The sequence below is a fragment of the Thermobia domestica genome, chromosome 9 (genome assembly GCF_964235325.1).
Source record: "Thermobia domestica chromosome 9, izTheDome1.hap1.1, whole genome shotgun sequence".
NCBI classification, from domain to species: Eukaryota; Metazoa; Arthropoda; class Insecta; order Zygentoma; family Lepismatidae; genus Thermobia; species Thermobia domestica.
The window spans coordinates 35861057-35887301 of NC_137462.1; the positions used below are offsets into that span (position 1 = coordinate 35861057).

Here is a 26245-nt window from a genome sequence, read left to right on the forward strand (position 1 = left end):
TTTGAAGACATAGTAAACGAGTATATAAAAAAAAAGGCATTTAAAAATTACCAATAATAACACTGCACAACAATTACTACTGTAACAACTATTCTAAAATGATAACAATAGCACAAATAGTAACAACGAAAATATAACGCAAAAAAAAAAAAAAAAAAAAGAATTAACAAAACGGCATTTGACGCCAATCCGACAACACTGTACTCTCGGGAGATGTTTTTCGTGTAGTGCGAGAGAAGACGCTGACAAAATTTGATGGGTGGCGGTTGATGACTGGAACACACCCTCGCGTTCTATTGGGTGGTGAAATCAGTAGATCTAGGTCAAGGATCACGACTCGGCGCGAGTACTATAGAAACGTGCCGTTTTCGCAGGTTGATTCCAAATTTTGTGTACATTGTTCAATTCTTATTGAATATTTTAAAAATGTGGCCGTTATTTCTTTATTACATTTTTAGAGGTACACTGAAAGTGTTGAATTTTTAAAAATAAGCATGATATCCTAGGAGTTATACATTCCAATACCACATAATTGTATATAGGGGTTATATATCTCACAGGCGTTTGTTTCGTGGCCAAATGATAATGAAAAACGAAGGATAACCATTTCTCCAGGCTAAGATGGTTTTTTTTTATGTTTGGATTGTTTTGCCCAATGAACACCATATATCACTGACATTATAATTAAATGCGTATGTAATGTATTTGCTTATTACATACTGCATACAAGAAGAAAGAAAACACTGATCATAAATGAATTAGAAACTTCAACCGGAAGTAGGCTTAATCTTGCAAACGGTGAGAGATATTGAAAAAAAAATAATCGAAAAATCTCCCCTTTATGGCACCCCTTGCCGATTTTCATTAAGACGTCTTTCACTTGTGTCTGTAAAGGGACATGTACAGATGTTGTGAGGAATGACAAGAAGATTCATGCTCATATGTGAATGATGCGTGTGTAGAGAGCCCAAGTTCAGCTAGTAGGCGTATGTTTATTAAAAGTTCGAAATAATTAATGGAATTTTTAAACCACATCTAAATTTTTAAATTGAGGCGCCCATATTACAAATGCCATTGTCATTGTGCAATTAAAAGTAAAGTTGTGTAGTGGGGAGAGAAAAACTAACAAAAGTAAACTAGTAAACAGCTTATCTGTGAGTGAAAGTATTGTTTCTTAGACTGAATTAAAGGAACAAAGCATTCAGAACACTTTGTCCTTTTTTTCTTTCTTCAAGACAATGCCAGTTTATATTTTAGTTTTTATTATTATTATTTCTTTCTTTTGCTTATATCGGAATCTTTTTTTCTACAAATTCTCCATAAAAAATATATAGCATTCCATTTTCATTTGTAAAAAGATATAAATGTTGCCGAGACTGAATAGCAACAATTGCCCCTATTCCTCCTTATCACTACAACAGTTCAAGAAAAAGGAAAATTGTTTTAATTTGAAAACACGCTGGAAAACTTTAATACTTTAGGTTTTTCTCTCTTAGAGCTGAGATTTCAACAGTCATTTCTGCTTTTTAAAAATTATTTCGTTGCAACAGTTCTATAATAATGATAGAGGAATGAATAGATTGTTACAACGCTTCACATGTTTCCGTTGTCCCAACCAGAAGAAAACAGCGAAATAAACCAATTCACCAATTGTATTGAAATAACTAATATTTTTCTTCAGTCGTTCTATTGTAGTCCAATGAAAGAAAAAAAAAATGAAAAGAAAACAACACGCACATATACATATGTATATATACGTTAATACGTATAATTCAGTTGAGCTTGATTCCGACGTTTTTCGCTCCGATTTAGCGGGATTTCTGTTTTTTTTTTTTTTTTTTTTTTTTCGAGACTAAGGATTTGAGAATTGAAACTAGTGTTGTCAATTTTAGGAAAACTCGCTAATTCTAGCTAATTTTAGGAAAACTCGCTAGGGGGATTCTACCTCCACGATAGCGACAAAAAATATTTTTTTCCGATTGACGACTTTTTTGGTGATTTTTAGGTTTAGCGACTTAGTTATAAATCTAGCGACTCCATCCGTAGAGAAGCATTATTGTTTAAGCAGTTTTTTAAATGTTTTTCTTTCTTTTTGTTTAGTTCTTACAACTGGTGTCATCAACAATCTTTAAAATATAGCCTCGTTGCTTTTTTTTTTTTTTTGTATAATCAGCACAAGTGATGAAGAGTTTGGGAATACAGCGTAACCACTCTTCCACAATTCTTCATTATCTGTCATCTTTGTCCTCTAACGGAGAAAAGTTCCAACCTTCATGACCTTTACAGAACTTCCGTTGAGAGACACAAGTAATACAGTATTATCGATAGCAACGAGATTAGCTATAGATGCATGAATAAAAGCGACGTAGGTATTTGCTATAGGCCTAGTTACTGTCGGAAATCCCGGGGAGATGAGAGGGACATGTCCCCTCCAATAATCCGATTTGAAATGTTTTTTTTTGGGGGGGGGGAGAAATGTGATGATTTGTGTCCAGTTGCCACAAAGGAAAGTGAAATGAAATTGATGTCCACACAGAATAAGCCTTAAATCTGCCTGCCTCCCAATGTTGAAGACAACTCTGCTCCCTTGATCCTCCACAGCACTGTTCTTCAACTTCAAAAATGTTGAACATCGCTTAATAATAATAATAATAATAATAATAATAATAATAATAATAATAATAATAATAATAATAATAATAATAATAATAATAATAATAATAATAATGGGAACACTCTTACCCGTTACCCCAATGTTGAAGACAGATTTGCGCCGCTGGTTACAGTCGTATTTGTTCAGTGTGGTCTTTTCATTATCGTGCACTTTTCTATATATATTATTTCGGAACTATTATGAGTCCAAAATATGTCTGATTTCAAGGATTGGTTGTGTTCTGTTGACAAAGAGATATGAGTAAAATATATTGTTTATTTTAGGTCTACAACTTTAAAACAATGATTATAGGCAACGGATTTCACGAATAACTTTGTAGTGACTTTTCGCCCAAAATTGGAGAAATGTCACACCTTGTTTAGCGAATTTTTGTGACATTTTTAACAACCCTGGGTAGTTTTGGAGAAGACAAGAATACGAGTGTAGCTCAATATTGAAGATTATTAAGTTACAACCAGTATCGTATTTAGGATTTTGTTTCGGGGGGGGGGGCTATGAATAACACTTAAATAAGCACCTATATTTTTCCTTTTGGGTACTGACAAATTTTAATGAAGTTGTGCATATAACAATTTTATTTCAAGGGGGACTTGAGCCCAATAGCCACCTCCTAAATACGCCACTAGTTACAATATTGAGTACTACTTTGCTTTACTGTGTATTTTGTTTGCAAACGCAATGGATGTCGAAAATATAATAACAAAAGTACAAAAAGGAGTATATAGGTCCTATTAGTGGAAAATAAGCACTGCAAAAGTAAACTGCCTCTAATTGTTGTAAATAAAATACAATTTTGTGTTAATGATTAAGTTTCTGTAATTTAGGCTTATTTCGGGCTCATTTGAATATTATACTGGCTCGGGCCTAAAGGCTAAAAACATATTTCGAATTCGGGTTCAGTATCACATTGTAAACTCACGGGCCGGGCCTGGAATAAATATTCTGGCCCGTGCAGACCTCTATCGTTGGTAGAGTGCTTACCTCTGGTGTGTTGGGTCTCTATGTTCGATCCCGGCCAAGTAAGTTTGTGGTTGACAACATCGTGTTCTTGGGGTTTCTCGGGGGGGCTACTCTCGTTTCCTCCCACTTTCTTATTCCACAGATTTTTCCATCATCATTCACTTACTTTAATCATTGTCTCCCTTAGACTAAAAGGGCATAATTGTGAGACATTAAACTCATACAAACCAGATTTATCAATGAAGTATGTTGTGAAAAGTCTTACGTATCGTTAAACATTGGTAAATGCTTTCCATTGTGTTCTTTCAATCACTTTATCAGTTTATAGTGTTTAAAAAACTGGAATCATGTAACACCAAAACAGTTTGCTATCTAAAATTGGGTAAACTAATGTTGTCCATGAAACTCGATAAAAGTCTCGTCTTGCATTGTGGACAATACTGCCCCCGCATAGACGTATTGTTCAATGCATTTAATTTTAGTTTGGTTTTAATGATGAAAACTATGAAAACTATAGATGATAGTTTATCTTAAAGAATGTTTTCCGTTTTGCAAGTTGAATGAAACGGCATTCTCTCACCTCTGTCTCTCTTCGTCTACAAATAATAAACAGTGTGCATTGCGTCATGCACAAGGTGACCAGAATTTTCACTTGCGAAAACGGGACGCATACGAATCGGCTACGGGGGGAATATCTGATTTCCAGATTGCATTTTGGGACTCAGCATTGTTCTCAATTTATAAAATACATAAGTAAGAGTGATAACATAACGTTTCTAACTTTATGTGTACCACACAACAAATAATAGTTCCCGATTGGAAGTTCTACCCAACAATTCTTTTAACTAGTTGAACACTCAGAATTCACACTCGATTCCCACTTGATCCACGAACACTCAATTCCCATTTGAAAATTCAGAAGTTCTAGATACAGCTGAACCTTGGCAACGAGTGTTGATACGGAAGAGAATAGAATTTCTATCGACGATTTATATTTTGAGTAATAATTACGGGACACCTAGGTAATTTTTACTTAAAAACGGGAGATTTAGGCGTCCCGTTCGAGAATCAGAAAAAAACGGGACAACGGTTGGAAAAAAGGGACAGTCCCAGCTAAAACAGGACGTCTGGTCACCTTGGTCATGCAAGGTGCGAACAGTTTGTATATTGGTAATCCTCTTGTATATACATACGGAGTAGGAAACATCTGGTGAAATGAAGATTTTACAAGTTATATCGAGCGATTTTATTTTCATACACGCGACCGTGCCTACAAATGTGTTTTAATCGTTTTGTAATTAAAAAAAATAAATGGAAGTTAAAATTTGTTCTCAAGTAAGTAAGATCAATAATAGACGTATTATTTAGGAACTGATTATGAAAGACAGAAAAAAGGTAACGGATGCCAGGCAGGGCCACACCCACGGGGAGTCCACGTGAGCCGGACCCCGCCCCCAAAACTTGCTAACTCAACATACATTTGTACACTTTCTTAATAAAACTATACTTATTTAACAGGAAAATGATTGATTTAGCATGAAAATTTTGATCTTACACTTCATTTCTTCTCTTTCTCCTATAAAAACAATCTATCATTTTTCTGAAAATATAGGTGGGAGTATTTTATAAAGCCACATTCCCACGTTAGAAGAACTTGTAGCTGTCATAAAAAAAAAAAAATATTGAAACCCTACCATATTTCACCGTGTACACATAGTCTTGAAAAGGTCATAAAACATTTTTTACATCTTGCAAGGAGTTGAACGATGTGCAACTTTCTGGGACGTCTTGCTTCCTACCTGCTATCGCCCTCCCGCTGACATAAAAGAAAAACCAGTTTCGTCGCTTCCGAAACAACGGATTCTTTTCGACAGGGAGGGGAAGTGCGCCAAAATACACGTTTTTAATGAGGAGGTTCACTGTTCGTCCACTAGAGTGCAATACTGCATGTTTGGAGAAACCTTTCTTGCTTCCAAGAAGTTGTAACATGTAAAGAGTAAATAGAAAGATCGGGTTGAATTTTTTTTTTTTTTTTTAAATGACAGCTACAAGATTTATTTAACGTGGCAATGTGGCTTTATTACTTATCGTCTTTTCGGGTGCAGAATAACACCCGTTTAATACTACATAGACGTAGTTGTTTGTACCATTGGACCCTCCTAAAGCTTGCAGCTTTCCCAACAAAAAAATTCTGGGTGCGCGCCTGATGCCAGACATTGTATATAGTGTTCTTATCTATGCTTTATATAAACGTGCCTTTATTGCTTAGCTTTTGCTGTAGGTTTATATTTTTGTTAGTTCGGTGGCAAACTTTGAAATTATCATGATAAAACGTTTACTTACATGCACTCGGCAACACTGCTACTATCATAAATGAGTTACCAGCTCTACAGAGGATGCTGGGAGTGTCCCCTGTTTTGATTCAAACACTACGTTTCACCAGGTTGGCAGCAACTTTACAAAGATTAGAAGTGTTAATGTTCTCAATAGCACTGCGAATATTCGTTTCCAGGTCTTGAATAGTTGGAGAATTGTTCTTGTATACCTCTTGCTTTAAACAGCCCCATAGAAACGAATAGCAGTGTTGCCGGGTGCATGTAAGTAAAAATTTTATCATGATAATTTCAAATTTTGTTTTTCATTGTTTTCAGGAATTGCATAATGTAGACAGATCCTTAACACACCCCTTGATGCACTGAAACATCAGCAGGATTGGCAATTCAGAATGTTAATTTATGAAAACTACGATTTCTCTAGTTCCCCCTTACAGAGGCCTTATCCCATTCTTTTTTCCATTCCATAGTTTCCAAGCTACTCCAACTAAACAAACTGAAAATTAACGACAGAACACCCATACGTATGAGTTATGAGTCAATTTACATATTTTGCAAAAAAAAAAAAAAAAAAAAAAAAAAAAAAATTTACACCTTCGGTTACATCTGACAACACTGTGGTTCCTAGTGTAATTCAATCGTTGCTTGCTAGTTTCAAAATATATGCATGAACAAAGCTTCATTTTTGTATAACCATTATTCGTGTATCACTTCAGGTTCAAAAGTTCTACTATCCCAAACTCCGGGTTGCATTGTATATTGGACACCCTTCCGAAATTTTCTTTCCCATACAGTTAAAGCTTCGGCGTAAAATAACCTTTCGACTGTATTGAACCTTTATCAAAAATAAATACATAAATTTAAAAGAAAGTTAAATGAATTGTTCTATTATTTATAATTTAAATTTGATCAATTTGTATTAACATCCAAGGCTGTCTAGTGAATTTGCGAGGTCAGTGATGTAGTGTAGGTAAGAACACTATACCAAGCATCAATTATATTGCGCTTTGACTTTTTTTTTTTTTTAACATTACTGATAATGGTATGAGTACATTTTGCGACGTTAGTTAAAGTATTTCAAAATGATGGCTCATCATAACTAAATGTTAAGAATGCAAAAATTGAATTAGAAATAGAGATGCAAGGGCTCGGAAAAAAACCGGCTTTTTTGGAAAAAAACTCGGTTTTTTCTGCTTTGCTTTTTTGCTTGGGAAATTTTGGGCTTTTTTCAAAATACTGCTTTAAATTGATAAAACAGACTTTGTATCGCTTCTCTATAACACAAAAAATCATTTAATTAGTGGTTGATGCTGATAATAATATAAAACATCGAAAATAAACTATGAATTTCGAAAAAATATTTCAAACAATTTTTCTTCAACATATTTACATTATGAATTCCACAGGATTAACCAATGTATATAATAAGAATTTTTTAACCTCCTATATACAAAAGTAAGCAGAGTTGGCAAAAACCATGGTTGTTTTTGAAAATGCCAAAAAACCCGTTTTTGGGGGGATGTTTAAACCAGGCTTTTTTGGTTTAAACCAGGCTTTTTTGACTTAGATTTTTTGCTTTATGTATTTATATTACATATTCACAGAAATAGCCTAAGTTTGTTTCGCCTTGATGTTACTATGCAACAGCGGGGTTATGCCGGAAGAACTCCCATAAGCTTAAAGAAATGCGGTCAGTAAATTTCTTAAGTTGAGAATCTCCCGCCCTAGCCATTGGGAAAATCCCGTCATTACTTGAAATGTAAGACAATAACGGGAAAATCCTGTTATTGCTTTGCATGTAAAATTTAAAGGTCAACGTACCATAATCAGTACGCTAAAACTGAGGTATTAAATTACAAATTTAGTACCGGTACGTAGATATCATTGAAAGTCCAATCCAAGCTAATGTTGGAAGCTACGTAGGCAATCGATAAATTTTGCCAATTTCTATCAATATATTTAAGCAATATTGGCTTCTTTATAAAACAACACGCATTTAGGCATGCAGAAATATACAATTTGGTTTGTTTCGTATATTTAGGCTTAACATCCTTACGAAATACCGAGGTTATCAAGGAGAAGACTTTCGCTTAAACTGACATCCGAACCGCTACTTGGGTTACGCATGAAAGAAGGTTTGTGGTTCGACCGAGAATTGAACATGGGACACCTTGATTAAAAGGTGAAAGGGAAATAAAACTGTTGCAGGTGGTTTGATATCTGGAAACGTTACCATGAAGTTCACACGATTCGCATTTTTCATTCTTTTTATTTCTATGGTTTAAACCAGTTATTAAAAAAAAGTTGGTGTAAACCAGCCAACCCTAAAAGTAAACACTTCTTTTTAAAGAATACACAAATAACTGGCAAAATAGTGTGTAGTATTTTTACTTCAAAATATTCCATACCCTCTTTTTGAAACAAAATAAAATTAAAATAAAACATAAGAGAAATACTTAGATTTATATGATACACTTAAAGGCTGCACATCTAGAACTTTTGGTTCTGTATATTCTTGAAATTCTACAGTTAAGTTTTATAGAACCACCATCACAGTTTACCCAATCCTCAAGTTTTCTGAATTTTTAACAAGAGGGATTCAACATATCATTACGGAAATCCCCCCCCCCCAAAAAAAAAAGACTACGGAATATATTTAAGTTAAGCTAAATACAACTGCACAACAAACATGACTGAGTGATTAGCTTTTGCGCTTCTATCGGGAAGTCCGGCATTCAACCAGCATTCGACCATTCTGACAAAGCTTTTCTTCATTCCATCTGTGAATGTAGAAATAGTGCGTGTACTGTGAGTTGGGCGACTTCCTTTTTTATTGTTTTTAAATCGTTATTATTACTAATTACCAGCAGTGACGGTTTTGCGAAGGTTAGGGGGGCGGTCTTTCGGACTGAAGCCCGTTCCCCAAAGTTACGGAATGTCTGCAACAAACGAAATATCTATTATTTATCCCTTTACTCATAAACTTTAAGCTCTCGTCAAATAAAAATTACGAATGTTTAAAAAAAAAAACTAAACATTAGTAAGAAACCCTTCCCAAAATACTTTTCTAAATCCGCCACTGATTCTCAGTATAAAATTATTTTTAAAGTTGTATCCGGAAGATTATTGCTAAACATATAAACGAAACGAAATATTAGTTATGCAGGTACTCATAAACTTCAAGCACTTCCCAAATAAAATTAGGACTTTTTAGGAAACGAAACAATCAGAAAAAAACCCTCCTAAAGTACTTTTCTAAATCCGCTACTGATTATTTGTATAAATTGGTATTCAAGGTTGTGTTCGGAAAATTATTGCTAAATCACTTCACAGCTACAGTATAACAGAAATGTGGAAGTACGGTTTGACGGATATATTGAAAAACGTACGCTTTGACGGATAAATAGAAAAACGGGCAAGTTTAACTTTTGCGCTAGAAGCTAGAGTACTAAAAGCTCTTAGAAATGAAACACGGATTACAAACTAGAGAAGAAAAAAGATGTCGATAACTCAAAAGTTAAAATAAAGTTAAATAGCCTCTAAAATTACCCTCAAATACTACATTCTTCATGTTAGCTTTAATTCGTAAAACATGTGCTCCATCCATCTTGATGGTGAATTTCAGAGCGAAATATCACATTCAGGTCATGGAATTCTTATCTAACTATAGAATATACTATAAGAAAGCTATTTAGATAGAAAAATCATGAAGTTGAAAAAAGCCAAAATTTCCAAAATTCTCGTTTTTTTCCCAAAAAAGCCGGCTTTTTATGTGAAAAAAACCATCGATTCAAAAAAGCCGGCTTTTTTGCATCTCTAATTAGAAATACTAAACTTGTTACTTTTCCTCAGGGGCTTAATCTTTTCGTCCTATGGCGCGGGCCCTTTGATCACAGGGTCTGGAATAACCGCTCCCTTCTTCTACCCTGTTAAAAATACTTTTGAGCATTCAGGCCAGGGGTGCCCACAAGGGAGAAACACGACACCAACGGCGTCATTAAAATTTTGGGGAGATTTTTAAATGTAAAATTATTAAAATTGCCTCATTTCACACAGACAAAAAATTAATAATAATAATAATAATAATAATAATAATAATAATAATAATAATAATAATAATAATAATAATAATAATAATAATAATAATAATGAGTTGAATTGAGTTGAATTTCAGTTTAGCGTCCCTTTCAGCAGCGAGGCTATATGAGACGTGGACCTACTGATTAACGTGGAATCCGAACCACACGAGCTCCCGCCGGGAATCGAACCCGAGCGGTAGCGGGTACGCTAACCGCTTAGCCACGGAGGAGCTCAATAATAATAATAATAATAATAATAATAATAATAATAATAATAATAATAATAATAATAATAATAATAATAATAATAATAATAATAATAATAACTAGTTATTAAGTCAATTACTACATTATTACACCTTCCTGCTCCCTCTTGTATAACTGGATGTAATTTTAATCCTTACAATTTACAATTTCTGGAATTATGCATTTTTTCTGTGTCTTTAAGCAAATATGCCTTACTTTTTATCAGGTAGCCTTACTTTTGGTTAATGGTTTTCAAAATAAATATGACAATATACCTAAAGAAAGGCTAATTTTAACATAGACGTACGTGTAAAAAATAAATCAGTAAAATACTGATCATAAGTAAAAATCGAGTTGTATAGGGAATTTTAGGTTAGTTAAAAAGTAAAATAAAAATAATTTTTAATTAAGTGTACCGGAGAAAGAGGAATTGCTCTGATAAAAAAATAATAATAAAAGTTTAAAGTCAGGGACGAGCAACAAAAATTCTTTTTGAGGATAGTCCATCGTCACAGCAAAGTTGTCAACAAGTGAACAAAAGAAGGGATTGCACATTCATAGTTGATTAATATAACACATGTTTTGCCTATTATACTACCTATTAATCTTAGTGTCTAGTTTTAGTATTCTTTTAAGTTTGTGATGTCTAGTTTTAAAAATAAAAGAAATTAACATTAAAAAATCGTATTTTTGCAATTTTTACAAAACTGATCAAAGTGTGCAATCTCTGAATATTATCCAATCTTTTTGAAATTTGTTTTATATATATATATATATATATATATATATATATATATATATATATATATATATATATATATATATATATATATAATATCTTTTACATCAATGAGACTCGGCACATAAGTAATGTCTGCAAAAATTTTATATTTTATTTTTTTGCCTTACAAAATGAAACGTCCTAAAGTGTACACAGATTATCAATTTTATGTTGAAATAAACTACATTTAAAGTTTGTGTGGTTGTAATGTCAGGCTTGAGTCCTTTTTTTAAACCAATGATCTTATGTGTTATGATAGGAAGAGGTATAAAATTAAATGTGAGGGGATACTTTGTTAATTTGAGGGGATTGGCTTCACAGTCTCTGGGGTGATTGGCACCCCTGATTCATGCTATTTCTCAAATTGGGATTTTAACTACTTGAGAAGTAATACGAAGGAAGTACCTTATGAGATTGAACCCGGTCCCACACGCACACCAAGCATATTTTAAATGTGATTTTCTGGACAATGCAAATAATATTAATTACATCATGTTTTCGAAATTGTTGATAGCACCCAAAAAAGGCAAGAAGTTGGACAATTAAGTATAGTAATTTGTCAAAATAGTAATCTCCGAGAATAAAGGCTCAAATAGCTGTCTGCTCGAGAGTTGACGAGTTAATTTAAATATGTGATTGGAAAAAAGCTTGAAAGACATGAGGACCAAATAAGCACGAGTATTATATATATGCTAGTTGCGTTTCTCATTCATCGTTTAATTGAATGAATTGATTCTGAAGTAATAGTCAACATGTCACTACTTAAAGCGTGTTAAGGACAGTAGGTTTTATATATATGCTTGTACTGGTAGGCACGTGACATAAACGTGATCTGAATTCTTTACTTGGAGGCGAAAAATGCAAGAGATGAACTTACCAGCTTACGTCACAAGAGTCACTGTTGCCAAGTAGGTCATAAAAGAGCAAAGCAGGAAACAACGTGAAAAGTATCGACACTAGCTAGGCTTATGATTAACTGCCCATTATTTTAAACCTATTTGAATAAGTTTTAATATTTAATATAACCAAATATAAATAACTCATAAAAAAACTTTAACGTCTTCAGAAATTATTTGAATTATAGTAGATACGCGTATTGCAATATCGTTATCTCTAGCAATTTGTACCCTCTCCTCTGGTCAAATGGCTAGTGCGTGTGCCGTTGATACCGTAGTCTCGAGCTCAATTCCCGGTGGAAGCACATAAACAACAACTAACCTTGCAACTGTCACAGATTTTATGGCAAATTCGTTAGATGTAGGATGTCAGATTGATATAATATATATAGATTTTGAAAAGGCGTTTGACAATAATAATCACAAAATTGACAATAATAATCACAAAGTGTTATTGGATAAGCTAGGTAAATATAATTTCTTTTCTCCCTTGATCAAGTTCTCGTCGCGTATTTAAGCAATCGTAAACAAACTGTTATCTACAAAGAGTATAAATCAACTGATTTTAGGCCTATTGCATATTCTGGAATTCGACAGGGCTCTAACATAGATCCGTTATTGTTTGTTTTATTCATTAATGATCTCCCTGATCATATATTATTAAGAACAAATTGCTTTTTGCGGATGACCTCAAAATATACGATAGAATAAAAACCATCCATGACTGTCTTAATTTACAACACGACATGGAAAGTATTGCTAACTGGTGTTCTCTTAACGAACTTAGTGTAAACATAAACAAGTGTAATATTTTATCGTTTACTAGAAACAGAGTTTAATTATTCAGTGAATCAGATCTTACTAAATAGATTAAATTCAGTCAAAAATCTTGGAGTTATATTTGATATGAAATAGGCATTTTAATAACCATATAGTGAACATAGTTAATGAATCTCTCAAGATGTTAGGGTTCATAATTAGAACTGGAAATGAGTTTAACAATATTACCACACTAACAAAATGTATTATTCCTAGGTCAGGTAAAAACTGGAATATGCTGCTGTGATCTGGAGCCCATCGCAACAGCTATACCGACACAAACGGGGAAAAGTCCGATCTAAATTTACCAAATACTTGGCATACAAGAGAACTAGAATCTATCCATCTTATGAAAACTATCTAACATTAATAAACAACTTCTGTATCTCTACACTTGAACAAAGGCGAAACATGATACATCTCATTTTTCTTCATAAAATAGTACAAAACGAGTTTAATTGTATGGGTCTCATATCGACACGTCCCGATACTTAAAACTCGTCCTGATAACTCTGGCCTGTTCTATTGCAAAAAAAAAAAAAAAAAAAAAAAAAAAAAAAAAAAAAAAAAAATCAAGGACCAACGTATTATTGAAGCCAACAAACTGGAAAATGTGCTCTTCTTATAACAAAATATATCTCGAACACAAAGAAATTGACATCTGTAATATGAACTATATATTTAAGAAAACTACTGTAAATTTATTCTGGAATACACAAACACTATAATTGGGCTTATGCCTGTTGGGTTGATGACATAAATAAATAAATAAATAAATAATTTGAACGCATTGGTATGTTTCGAATTTCATCTTAACCTGTAGTTCCGCGTCTAATATACCTTTGGTAGAGGAAAGAGATGCTAAATTTAAACAAACGAAGTAGGCAATTTGTTGCTAAATATGGTTTCTTTCATAACTCTCTCGTGTCTAGAGTATAATTATCTTATTTAGTACCAAGGACTTGGCTTCTATCCTTGGTAAACGTTTCGGTTTCTACGGTAAATTGTCGGTACACGTCTCATATATGAGTTGCTTCGGTAAAAAGTAATGTTAACTTCAAAAAATCAAAAATATTTTGTGTGTGTTAGGAAGTAGTTTTGTTTGTACTTTTAATTCTACAGTATTTTTGCAGATAATCCAACTCTTAAATGCCATGTTGGCCAGAAGTGCCGACAGAAGGGAGAGATGGACAGTCAAGACAGGAACACTTGATATTTTCTTGGGGGGGGGGGGGGGAAGGGAGGGAGAGGAGGCTAGAAGAAATTTAATAGAAATACTGAAAAACCATATAACATCTAAAAATGTGTTGCGTATATGATTTATAGACCACCACCACCATTACACTCATTTAATAGCGAAGTGACACAACAGAAATAACTATCAACTTTTCAGGAGAGCAATCTCAATATTTGCACTGTTGTAGTTGACAGAAACGGACCAACGATCCATTTTCATCCTATTAGGGCGGAGGAGGGAGGGAGGAGGATGTGTATCTTCACCTACGATGTTTTTTACACAAAACTCTCGTACGTAGGTCCTTTAGGACCATTTCAACATCACAACTCAATAGGTGTCATTTTCGAGTTGTGTTACTTTTCAATTAAGCAGATATTAGCAAAGCCAAACCAGGGGCGCGGAATTTTTTGAAGCTTAGGAGCATTTATAAATTTAAAAGCAAGTATTTTTTTTTTAAATAGGAGGAGAACTAGGAGGGGCATATCACAGATCATAAGGATATGTGTTTTCGTGATGGTATAAGGTACATTTTGGCACATTGGTTGTTGACACTTCTTGAACTTAAGGAACACAATTTCGTTGAGATTGTGTCACGTAGGAATCATTCTGGCAAAACCTGTTGATTGCTTGCTTAGAGTTTATTGAAGGCTTCACCGTTGGCAAAATCTGTTGAATTAGACATATTTCTGCCGTCCAAAGGCAGAAGACCGCATCTGCAGATTTGGCCAAAATTGAGTTATTAACAGCGGGAAAATCAATATAGTGTAGCATTGACTGACAAAAAGAAGCTGTATGTATAATATTCGCGATATTATTATAAGTATGATTTTACCATATCTGTATAAGATATCAGCTTTTAGTTAAATAGAAAATTGTGATATTCTGAGAACATTTTTTTTTCAGCAGATACTGTCTTTTTCCCTTCGAAACTTCAATAGGATAACCTCTCCATGCTGGTCTAGTGTCGAGCGCGCGCTCCTTTGGTCCACGTGGTCCTGGGTTTGGTTCCTAGTGGGACAGCATTGAATACATTACGGTGGGTTGGATTCCACTTTAAACAGTAAGTTTACTTCTCATAAGCCTCTGTCATAACAAGGAACGATAAATTTCAACGAACAAACGAAGTTCTTTCAAAAGGACATAGGGTTTCGCCAAGTTACATGAGACGGCACCCACATCATCTCAAATATACTCCATCATACTCCAAAGTTTTAGAGAGAAGAAATTGTGTAGGTGAATCTGGATACCCACTTTTACTAGCAATTGTATCACCCTTGCACGAATAATAGGGTATAATCAGTAGCGGAGTGAGAGACAGTGTTTCAGAAAGGCTGACAAGAGCATTTCGTATCGTGCAACTATCAAAATTTAGCGTAATTAGAACAACTGTGCGTTTTTTTTAGTTTAACGTCTCACATTACGCTCCGAGGCTAAAGGAGACGACGAGGATGATGATAACGGATGAAATAATGGGACGAAGAAAGTGGAAGGAAACTGGAGAATCCAAAGAAAACCCTTTGCACGGTGTTTATCCACGACGAAGCTCAGGACAAACCAAGAACCTTATGCACTTAAAGTAGGCGTTGTATGAGCCACCGTGGTACCCAACTGTATTTTATTTTCGTAAGTCTTTTGACGGGTCAAATCCCCTACTGAAGGCTATAAGATGAACGTCAAAATGACCGGAATACATTTATTTCGGTACGAAAATTGCGTTTATTTCTTTACTTTTAAAAATTGCTGCTATTTCGTATCTTCTCTCTCGCTTTTGAAAAAATGTTACCTCGTAAAATTGTAAATTTTCGTATGATCCGTCGATCGCATTCTTTATATCTTCCGGTGGCCCCGCGTATAGCGTAGTTGCTAGCATTTTCGCCTTTGGTCCCGGGTTCGATTCTCGGCGGGGGCACTCGTTCGAAAAGGTGTAACAGCTTTTTCAAGCCAAAATTTCTGAATAAGGTTCAGTGGCCTAACTAGCGGGCCCGCAGGACACGCGATGCCGGAGGAGGCTCGGCAAAAGAGGGCGAATTTAAGTTTCGAAGATAAACTTTTATGATGTTAGGATGTTAAAATCCAATTTTCAGGTTTCATATTTGTACACACTTTTTCCTCACTATTGTCCTGTGGTCTTCTAATATTATCAGGTTAGCGCTTAGAAAGCGATTTAATTTTGGTGAACACTCTGTATAGAGACTGGAATAATAACGCAAAGGATTTGGCAAGATTTACTAGAGTAGAGCTACAGAAAAAACGGACTTTTCAGGATGGATTTTTTTTAACGGACCCATTTTCTTGTTCAAGTACTGTTTTTGATTTCCTGTAATGGATTATACAATTGAGGAAGTACATTTACAATATCCAATACATGTAAGTCCTATGTTTAGTCCAGAACTGGCCGTCTTTGATTAGTTTGCAAATTGGTTGTCATTACAGCTATTGCCAGCAAGTTACCATGCAATCATCATATTCCAAATGTCATTTCGGTTGCCTAATCATCTTACCAAGTAGCTGCAAGTTATACATCTTGCTAATTAGGTGTGTGCATAAGCTTTCAACATTTTTTTTACTAAGAATAAAAATTTCATTTTTGACCAACGTTGTATAATTCTAATAATCATAGTATTTTCTTTGATTTTCTATCACTTTAGCCCATATGTCAGATAGCTTCCGTATTTCCTGCTTAAAGAAGAACAACGATTTAGAGGCGATAAAGTTGTCGATGCAGTTCTTGATATTATCAGTGTTTGCAAAGCATTGGCCCGAAAGGCTATAGTTTTCAGACGACTCAATATACTACGTTCTGTAAGCCCATGTAGGATTAATTTTACCTACTTTCTGGATTTTGCCAAGCGCATACAGATTAATACTAGACTCCAAGGTCCTTACATTGTTCCTTGGTCGTTTGGCACGGTTCTTCGAGTAGCGTTTCCATGAATGAGAACCATCCGCCATAACAAATCGCCACAGCAATAACAAATCGATTCATGAACATCGAATACAGACAAAATTCAATATGGCATTGTCACGACACTTACGATATAGATTGACACATACACCTATCTGGTTAAACACGATTCGACTCTGCACCCGTAGGCCTTTTCGATATGACTCAACGCTGGTGATTTCGCACTAACGAAAGCGTGCTGACTCGGGTTAAACGCACTGGGCCGGGCTTCCACTGTACAAATGCCTCTTTTATGGGGATGAAAGAGCGTACTATGAGATGGTATCCAAGTGGAAACAGCAATTCCAAACTGGACACATGACCACCGCGGACACCTCTACATTTGGAAAATATCTTTAACTGATGATGATAATGGAACAGAGAATAACAATTGAATGTATTTTGTGTGCAATAGGTATGAGCTATGAGTCTGCCTGTAAGAGAAATGTTTCATCGCTGTGAGATGAATAAAGAGGACTTTCTCTGCAAACGAATGACAATGGATGAAATTTGGTTTATCTTAATGACCCAGAAAAAAGAAATGAGCAAACAATGGAAGCATTCCTCCTCCTCAACTCTGAAAAGGCACGAATGCAGAAGTCTGCCGCCAAGATGATGCTTTCTATTTTCTGCGACTGTTAAGAGGTCATTATGACAGATTACCTACCACAGGGGCAAACTATGACTAGTACCTATTTTCTCATCTCCTGACTAAGTTATGAGAGGAACTGAAGGGAAAAAAAAAAAAACGTCGTAGATTGGTCACAAAAGGGGTGCTGCTATTGGCAGACAATGCATCAGCTCATTCCATCCATAGATCCATGATAAGGTCAGGGAAATTTGGATATGAAATATTGCCCCACCCCCATACTCACCAAATCTAGCACCAAGTGACTTCTTTCTCTGGCTTCTACTCAGAGGACGCTATTTTGACAATAGGGATAATTTCATTTCTAAACTGTGATTTCAAAGCCAAACTTGTGCAAAACGGGTTTACGGAAAGTGAAGAACCACTGGCAAAAATGTGTTGCTAGGCATGCTGATTACGTAGAGAAGGACTATACAATCATGATGTCAGCATTCTTCAAAGTGGATTTCTTCTAAGTGATTGCACAAACTTTTTGATATCTCCTCGTATATTTGTTATTATTTGACCTACATTACAACACAACATACCTAGAAGCATGCGCGTCGACTACGTGGGTGCACCGGGGCTCCGGCACCTACAAGATTTTTAGTTTGGACCCGGGTTTGATCCCGTTTCTCTTCCGTTTAAGTCAGCTGTATTACTGACTGAACTAAGGCAGCCCCAGCTTATCCTTATAGTACCGGCATATTTTACTTTATCACAGCATAGCCCCTTATGACTGTGTTCATAAAATATTTTAACTGAAAATAAATCAATCAAATATCCAGACTTCAATGAAAACATATAGGCTAACACGTCTCGCCATTGATATGCACCCACATAAACTTTGGAAAGTCGGCGCTGTTGCCTAGAAGACAGACGTAGCCACCAAGAGGCGCTCTTTATCCCCTCTGGTATCATAACTGACTCAGCGATCGCAAATTTTGAGTAGAGAGGACCCTGGAATTTATGTTGATGTTGCGCGAAAACACTTAGAAATACACGTCAAGGTTTATCGAGAGAAGAAAATGAAAGTAAGTGGGTTGTGACTCAGATAAATTCTTCCCACTGAGTATGACCTTTTCACATGATGACGTTTGAGGAAAAATTGCTGGGTTTTGCTTTGCAGACGGTGTGAAGTGAAGGAAAAGAAAACATCTCCTATTCCACAGTAAAGTCTTGCTCTTTCTCAGTAAGTTTCAATTTACAGCACTTTCAAATAACAACTTATGACTCTAAAGAGGAAAATTCGTTTTAGTTTGAAATAAAATATCACACAAAAATCAGAGATCACGTATTGAAGGTCCACTTGTCTCCAATCTTCTCGATGTCTCATCTCGAACGAGAGAGCGAGAGAGAGAAAAAAGCGTGGTTTCCTATGTGGAGTGTATGAAAAAGATAAAAAGAGCAGGAGCAGTGATTATTTCATGGCGAGACTCGAGGAGGGAATTTTTGGCTCTAAGAAGGGGGAATTTCGGGACCATATATCCTATCGTGCCCAATGTAGATTCCCAGTATTTTCGAAGACTGCTTCTCACCCCAGTGTATTGAAATTTCTTCCCCCTCCTGAGAAAAACTTCTGAAATTATCACTGATCAAGGGCGCTTATTAATGGAGTGCTGCCCCCCTAGGGGAAATTGTAGTTCGGAATATCGAAAACCCAACAGAATTTTTAGAATAGGTTCAGCAGAATTTGAAACTATATTTGAAATGTCGCTTATACTTGCCCCCCCCCCTAGGAAAAAATACCATGGGTGCCCTTGTCACTGAGCAGGGGCGCGGAATTTTGAAAATCAGCAGCAGTGCTTAATTCACAACCTGTAGTTCTCGGAATATGGAATACCACCAAGGATTAGCGGGAACTGAAGTTCTTCCGCGGAAAATGTTGAAAATTGAATGAAATATGAAAACACAGTTTTAGTTGAGTTGATTTAATTTAGCGTCCCTTTCAGCGGCGAGGCTATATGAGACGTGGGCCTACTGATTAACGTGGAATCCGAACCACATGAGCTCCGCCGGGAATTGAACCCGGGTCTCCCATACAGTTTTTAGGTATTGTTGGGTGAAAATGGAGATTTTTCTTGCTTCTTTTTCTTTTTCCACAGGAGAACATATAACCAAGAATGTTTTAGGACCTTAGCCCCTGACTTTAGTTCTCTTCACGCCTTTCTGAACGTCGACCATTTGTTACAAAAAAAGAAAAAAAAAAAAAAAAGAAAAAGCTCCAAATAACATGGAGAAACGTTTACTTAATTTCTCATTAAGAAAAAATCGACGCCTCTTTTTTTTTTTTTTTTTTTTTTTTTTTTAAAAAAAAGTCAAATAAATGCACAATTCCGTAATTTTACGTGTTTTCATCCTTGGTAAAGTCTCTACTCGAACTTTATATATTGCCCCCTCTCTTAGAGGTCTACACGGGCTCAGGCCTACAAAACATATATCACTTCGGGCTCGGGCCGTAAATTTTTAAATATACAACCACATTTCTCAGGTCTTTTCGAGCCTAACTATGTAAATGTACTGTACAACGATATTTATTGGACGTTTGGACCTTTCTTTCTGTAGAACTTTTAAAGCATAACTGCAAAATTAAACTTCTAATTGCTGTGAATAAAAATGCAATTTTGCGTAACTTATCAAGTTTCTGAAGTTCGGGCTTATTTCGGGCTAATTTTATTATCACACGAGCTCGGGCCGGACTCGGGACTAAATGCTGAAACATATTTCGGACTTGGGTCGGGCCTCACATTATAAATTTACGGGCCGGGCCCGAGCTACAAATTCCGGCCCGTGCAGACCTCTACCCTCTCTCCACTATGAACACGTCAAACCGTACTGACATTTAAGAAACACAGCTAAAGAGTACATTTTTTTTCGTTTTGTTTCCGACTCCTCCCCTTTTTTTCACTTTTATTGAGTTCCTTGTAGCTGTTAGATAGCATACGTACACTCATGTCTAAAATTATTGCCGCATTTCTATAAGTATGTTGTTGTAGGAATATAATTTGGTAACAAATTTGCCCAGTATTGCTTATAATGTTAGTATGTGTATAATCGGCAAGACATATATGTGACAAATTTCATGTCAAAAGAGCAGTAAGCCTAAATAAGAACAATAAAACGAAAATAAAACTTTCTTGTTCATTTAGCAACATTTTGTTTTACTCATTCTAATTTTCGTATTTATAATTCTTTTCACATGAAAGTTACCCCGACTATACACATAGTATCAGTATAAGAAGTATCCTGCAAAATCATTATCAAATTCTTACTAGAAGACAGTTATAGATATGCGACAATCATTTTGGACATGAGTGTACCTTTGGCACAGGAAATTGAAATGAAATGAAATCTTTCAGTTTTACGTCCCGCGCTTTCGCCGGTTAGGCCAAAGGAGACGGTACACAGGAGATTGGTTTCAATTTCTGACTGAGATTTACATGGTTCGGATCCCACTTAAAGGTGTAGTCTACATCTCATATGGCCTCGCTGCTGAAAGAGACGCTAAACTTACGTCAAACCAAATTCTCTTTTACTATTTTCTTCTATCTTTTTTGTGCGAGTTCTGAGCCCTCCGTAGCATCCCCACAATTATTACCAACTTATACCAGCCATACACTAACGTATTTTTCAGCCGTAGCCATAAAATTTCTTGCGCTAGTCTTGTTAGCAGCTGTCAATACGTTAGTGTATGGGACCTGGCGTACGTTTACGTACCGAATTTTCATACGCTGGAAAAGTCTGGGTGCTTTTAACTTCGAGCGTAAATACGGCGCGTAAAAACGGCTCAGATGAAAGGGTTTTCGAGCAGCAGGTGGTCTCTTGCCCTTTCCACGGCCTTCTCCCCGGTCTGGTCTTATTGTTTTCAGAAGAGAAAACCTGTTCTTGTGTTGTCCTCGCGAATCGTTGCTGAGGTTTGCTGGTAGACTCACCAGAAATCATCATTCCAATCTAATTTCAGTCTTTCCATACAATATACGATTTCTGCTAAACTAATATTTCCTATTGCACAAAACGAGACATTATTTCCAAATTAAAATTCATAATTAATTTTGAGTGCACAGAGAAAAAGGTATTTAAATCCAATACTTCCTAATCTGAATTCGCAAATTATGAGAGCTCCTCCGTGGCTATATAGTCAGCGTACGCGTCCTCTGTGCGGGTCGCCCTGTTCGATTCTAGGCAGGAGCTCATGCAGTTCGGGTTCTACTTCCCATATAGGCTCGCTAAACTTATCGAACCTGATGCCTTTCGACTAGGAATTTAAGATTTAATTTAATATTTGGACATTATTATTATTATTATTATTATTATTATTATTATTATTATTATTATTATTATTATTTTATTTTATTTTATTTTTTTTTTTTTACACAGGTAAAGGCGCATATAAAGATGAAGTCACACCTTCAGAGTTACCCATGTTGTGATACTGAAATGAAATCTTTGAGTTTAACTTCCCACGATTATGCCATTTAGACTAAAGAATACAATAATTAAGGCAAGTGAATGATGACGAGAGAATTGGTGGAATGAAATTTGGGAGGAAACGAAAGTACTCTGCGAAAACCAACGGACATGATGTTGCACACACAAACTTATTTGCACGGAAATTGAACCAGGGGCCCCACGCACAAGAGATAAGTGCTTTAGCACTGAGCCGCTGTGGCCCTCAGTGGCTAACACCGGGCGACGGTAATTTTGTCACCGGAAAATTCGACACGGTAATTTCGTCACCGGTAATTTTGTCACCAAAATATTACCATATAGGTAATTTCGTCACCGAAAATAATCTCACGATAATTTCATCACCAGTGTCTTTTAGAACATAATACAAGTACAGTGAATGAACTCGAAAAAGTTTTTGAAATTGTTTTCTTTAATCTTCAACTGCCAAAACTGTGCAGCATAATCAAAATATATTATTTTTATTAAATAAAGAGTTACATATTTTAGATATTGTATTTGAGACAAGAGATAAAAGTTTCCAGTAATTCTATCACAGAAATATTGTCATATAGGAAATTTTGTCACGGTTATTTCTTCACCTTTGTTGAATTAAATAGAGACAAAGCAAACGATCAAACAGATTACGTTATTTTAATAAAACTTAGAAAACAATTCAGTTGGTGTTGAACTCTGTAAAATTGAAGTTTCTGGTACTCGACGCAAGAACAAGCACCAGTAGGAGAAAATAATGTCTGCTTGAGCAAATGTTAAAAGCACAGGCAACATGAGGCACTAATGGGTTCATTATTCACTATTTACAAATATTAAATTTCGCGAATATAAAAATTTCAGAACAGAAAATAATAAACAAATATGGGAAGATACGCCAATCTGTTAATTTTCCCGCAGAATAGACGAAAATTTTCTTCGTTCTAGTACCGTTCTCTGAGTTCAAACTCTTGGACCTTCCAAGTTAACAGAGTCATTTGAAAAGAGTGGCCTTTTTAAAGAGCTATTAAAAGAATTATATTATATTTGAACTCTGAGTAAACATTGGCAAATTGTTATTGGATATATGTGGAGACCAAATTTCTATAAAGGAAGAAAAACGTATAAATATTTCTGGATGTTTCCTTTAAATATAGCCTTATCAACCTATTAAAAAGTGAAACATGGATTGTGAACGCAACTTTTCAATGGCTCAAAAAAAAAAAAAAAAAAAAAAATGTTGTTTGAGGTGAGACTTCCTTTACTAGGTATACGCTCTAATGTAGACCAAGACACAAAATTCATATGAAGAACTGTTTCGTGTGGTGGTGCATCAGTGCAGTGAATTTAGTGAATATCCGGACCTGTAACTATGCTAATGGATTTTATTATAGTGTAAATGCAACTTTTGGAGATTCAACTCGTTTATAGCGTTACTTTTTTCACCTGACTCAGTCAACATGGAGGAAGGTCCAAGAGCTTGGACTCTTAGAACGGTACAAGAGCAATTAAAATTTTCGTTTATTTTGCGAGAAAATAAACAGATTTGCATTTCTTCCAATAGCAGATGTGCATCGATTAATACAAGTGACTTCGGAGGAAGAACTGGAACTTCTGGACTGTTTTGATAGCACTTACGTGTCAAACACGTATCGCCGTGTTAAAGCTCGGTCTGGGAATTTTGTTTGCGTAATGTGCCCCGTCTATATCCCCCAGACAATTGGAATGTTCACCAATCTACCTTTAACAGCAATTCTAGGATAAATAATATTTGTGAATTGTGGAACTAGAAGTTTCATCATCTAGTAGGAATGTCCCACACAACTATTTGGAAGCTTATTCATGAAATTCAACAAGTTGAAGCAACGGTTTCAGCTGTGCTTCATCAAGATGCTGTGGGGCAACCACCCAAACAGCAAACTAGAAGAGTGTTTCAGATTTTTCAGAAACGGCTCTAATCTTTGTGCTTAACGTATAACACTGGAACTAAATGTTTGAAAAAAAATTGCTTGTTGTTTCCTATCATGTTATGAATAGTAGAAAATGAACATGTAAACCATTTATTGCATTACTACAAGTTATATTTTGTTTGCTAATTTTCTGTTCTGAAATTTTAATATTGCCAAAACTTAATTTTTGTAAATAGTGATATATAAATCCATTACTGGCCCATTTTGCCTGTGCTTTTAACATTTGCTTGTGTTATTTTACTGCTGTTTGTTCTTGCTTCGAGGTTCCGAAACTTTGATTTTCCAGAGTCGAACACCAACTAAATTGTTTTCCAACTTTGATTAAGATAAGGTCAGCTGTTTCGGTCGTTTACTTTGTCTCTACTTAGTTCAACAAAGGTGAAAAAATGACCATGACAAAATTTCCTGCATGCTAATATTTTGGTGACAAAGTTACAAGTAACGAAATTACTATGTCGAAATTTCCGGTGAGCAAAATAACCTACATGCTAATATTTTGGTGACAAAATCACCGGTGATGAAATTATCTAAATCCGCTAACACCCAACCTTTCAATAAATAAATATTTAAATTATTTTTAATAACTTGATAAAAACTAAATGGCAAGATAAACTTTAAAATAAAAAAGGTAGGTGGAAGCAACGGGGAGGATTCCTTCAACTTACAAAAGCCGAGGTAACAAGGATCAAACTATTTATAAAGAATGGGGCTGGAGGTAGTTGTATAAGTCTTGTTTTCTCTTTCTGGTCTATTTTTGAGCTGTGGATAAGGTAGTAAAAATTGGTATTCCGTGAGGGGATAATTTACTTGGGGTCCCGGGTTCGATCCCAGCCTCCGCCAAGTGAACTTTGTGGTGGACAAACACCGTGCTCGTGTGTTTTCTCGGGGTTCTCCCGTTTCCTCCCACTTTCTTCATTCCACCATTTCACTTATCTCTCATAATCACCGTCTCCTTTAGCCTAACCGGCATAAGCGTGGGACGTAAAACTTAAAGATTTCATTTCATTTTTTGTTACTACTATATTCTTCGTTAATATTGTAAAAAAGAAAAAAAAAACGAAAGCTGCAACCATTAATAAATCATATTTTCTTTAAATTGAATTTATCATTCAGTAACCCACTTTTTAACGACCAAAGTCAACAGTCTAAAACATTGTATAACAAAAAAATTAATCAATTATTCAACTATCGGAACACTCCTTTACTCCCTTATTTTTTGTAAACTGCAGTTCCAAACAATAGGCTTATTTCGGAAGGTAAGAGGAAATCACACATCAAGCTCGTTCAGATTTATTAAATCATCATTGTGTCTGTTTAGAAATTTAAATGTTTCCAATCTACATCGTAAAAAATTGAAAATGAAATGAAATGAAATTTTTAAGTTTTACGTCCCACGGTTATGCCGGTTAGGTTAAAGGAGACGGTGATAATGAGTAATGAATGAAATGGTGGAATGAAGAAAGTGGGAGGAAACGGGAGAACCTCGAGAAAACCCACGCACACGGTATTTGTCCACCACAAAGTTCACTTGGAGGGGGCTGTGATCGAACCCAGGAACCCAAGCACCAGAGGTGAACGCTCTACCACTGAGCCACCGCGGCCCTTCGTAAAAAATTCAATATAACTTTTTCCCTGTCCTGTGTCCTCCTCCTCCGAAGTATGATTTATATAAATATTTAGTGATCTCAGATCACTAAGTACAATGATCTAAGATTGTATCAAAAATAGGCCAAATGGATTGAGTTGCTTGGACGTAATATAGATAAATGTGAATTTTTAATCCTCTTCGGCGTGGCTCCCAGTCTGTCATAGGCGCCCGAAGGGGAGGGCAGGATGGTTCACGAAAATGTATACTTAATATAGCAAACCATGTATATTAAATACGAGACATAATATAGCAACCATGGAGATGGGTCCCGCTCTAGAAAATTTTCTTCGGGCGCCCCTGCAGTCTGTTTATTTCATATTGTGACGTACCACTTTGACAAAGCTTTGCTGCAACAGTGTATTTCAGATCATGTTTAATGGAAATAGTATATTGAGAACAACGTGCTCTCTACTATGAGCAGTGAGAAAAAAAAAAAAAAAACCCTTGCAATTGTTTGACATGCTGTTGTGTGTATAATATGTTCGTATAGTTATCTACAAAACTTGTCGGTGTGATTCATCCAGCTGATTATTTATTAGTGTAATTATCAGTAATCATTAGTATATTATTTATTGCATTATCTATCTATTAAC

At 35.4% G+C, this 26245-nt stretch overlaps 1 protein-coding gene across 1 annotated transcript in view; it reads left to right on the plus strand.

Moving 5' to 3' along the window:
* The window catches only part of LOC145694563 (ATP-binding cassette sub-family C member 5-like), a 219923-nt gene that overhangs the window by 90374 nt on the left and 103304 nt on the right, over positions 1–26245 (plus strand). The window lies entirely within an intron of this gene.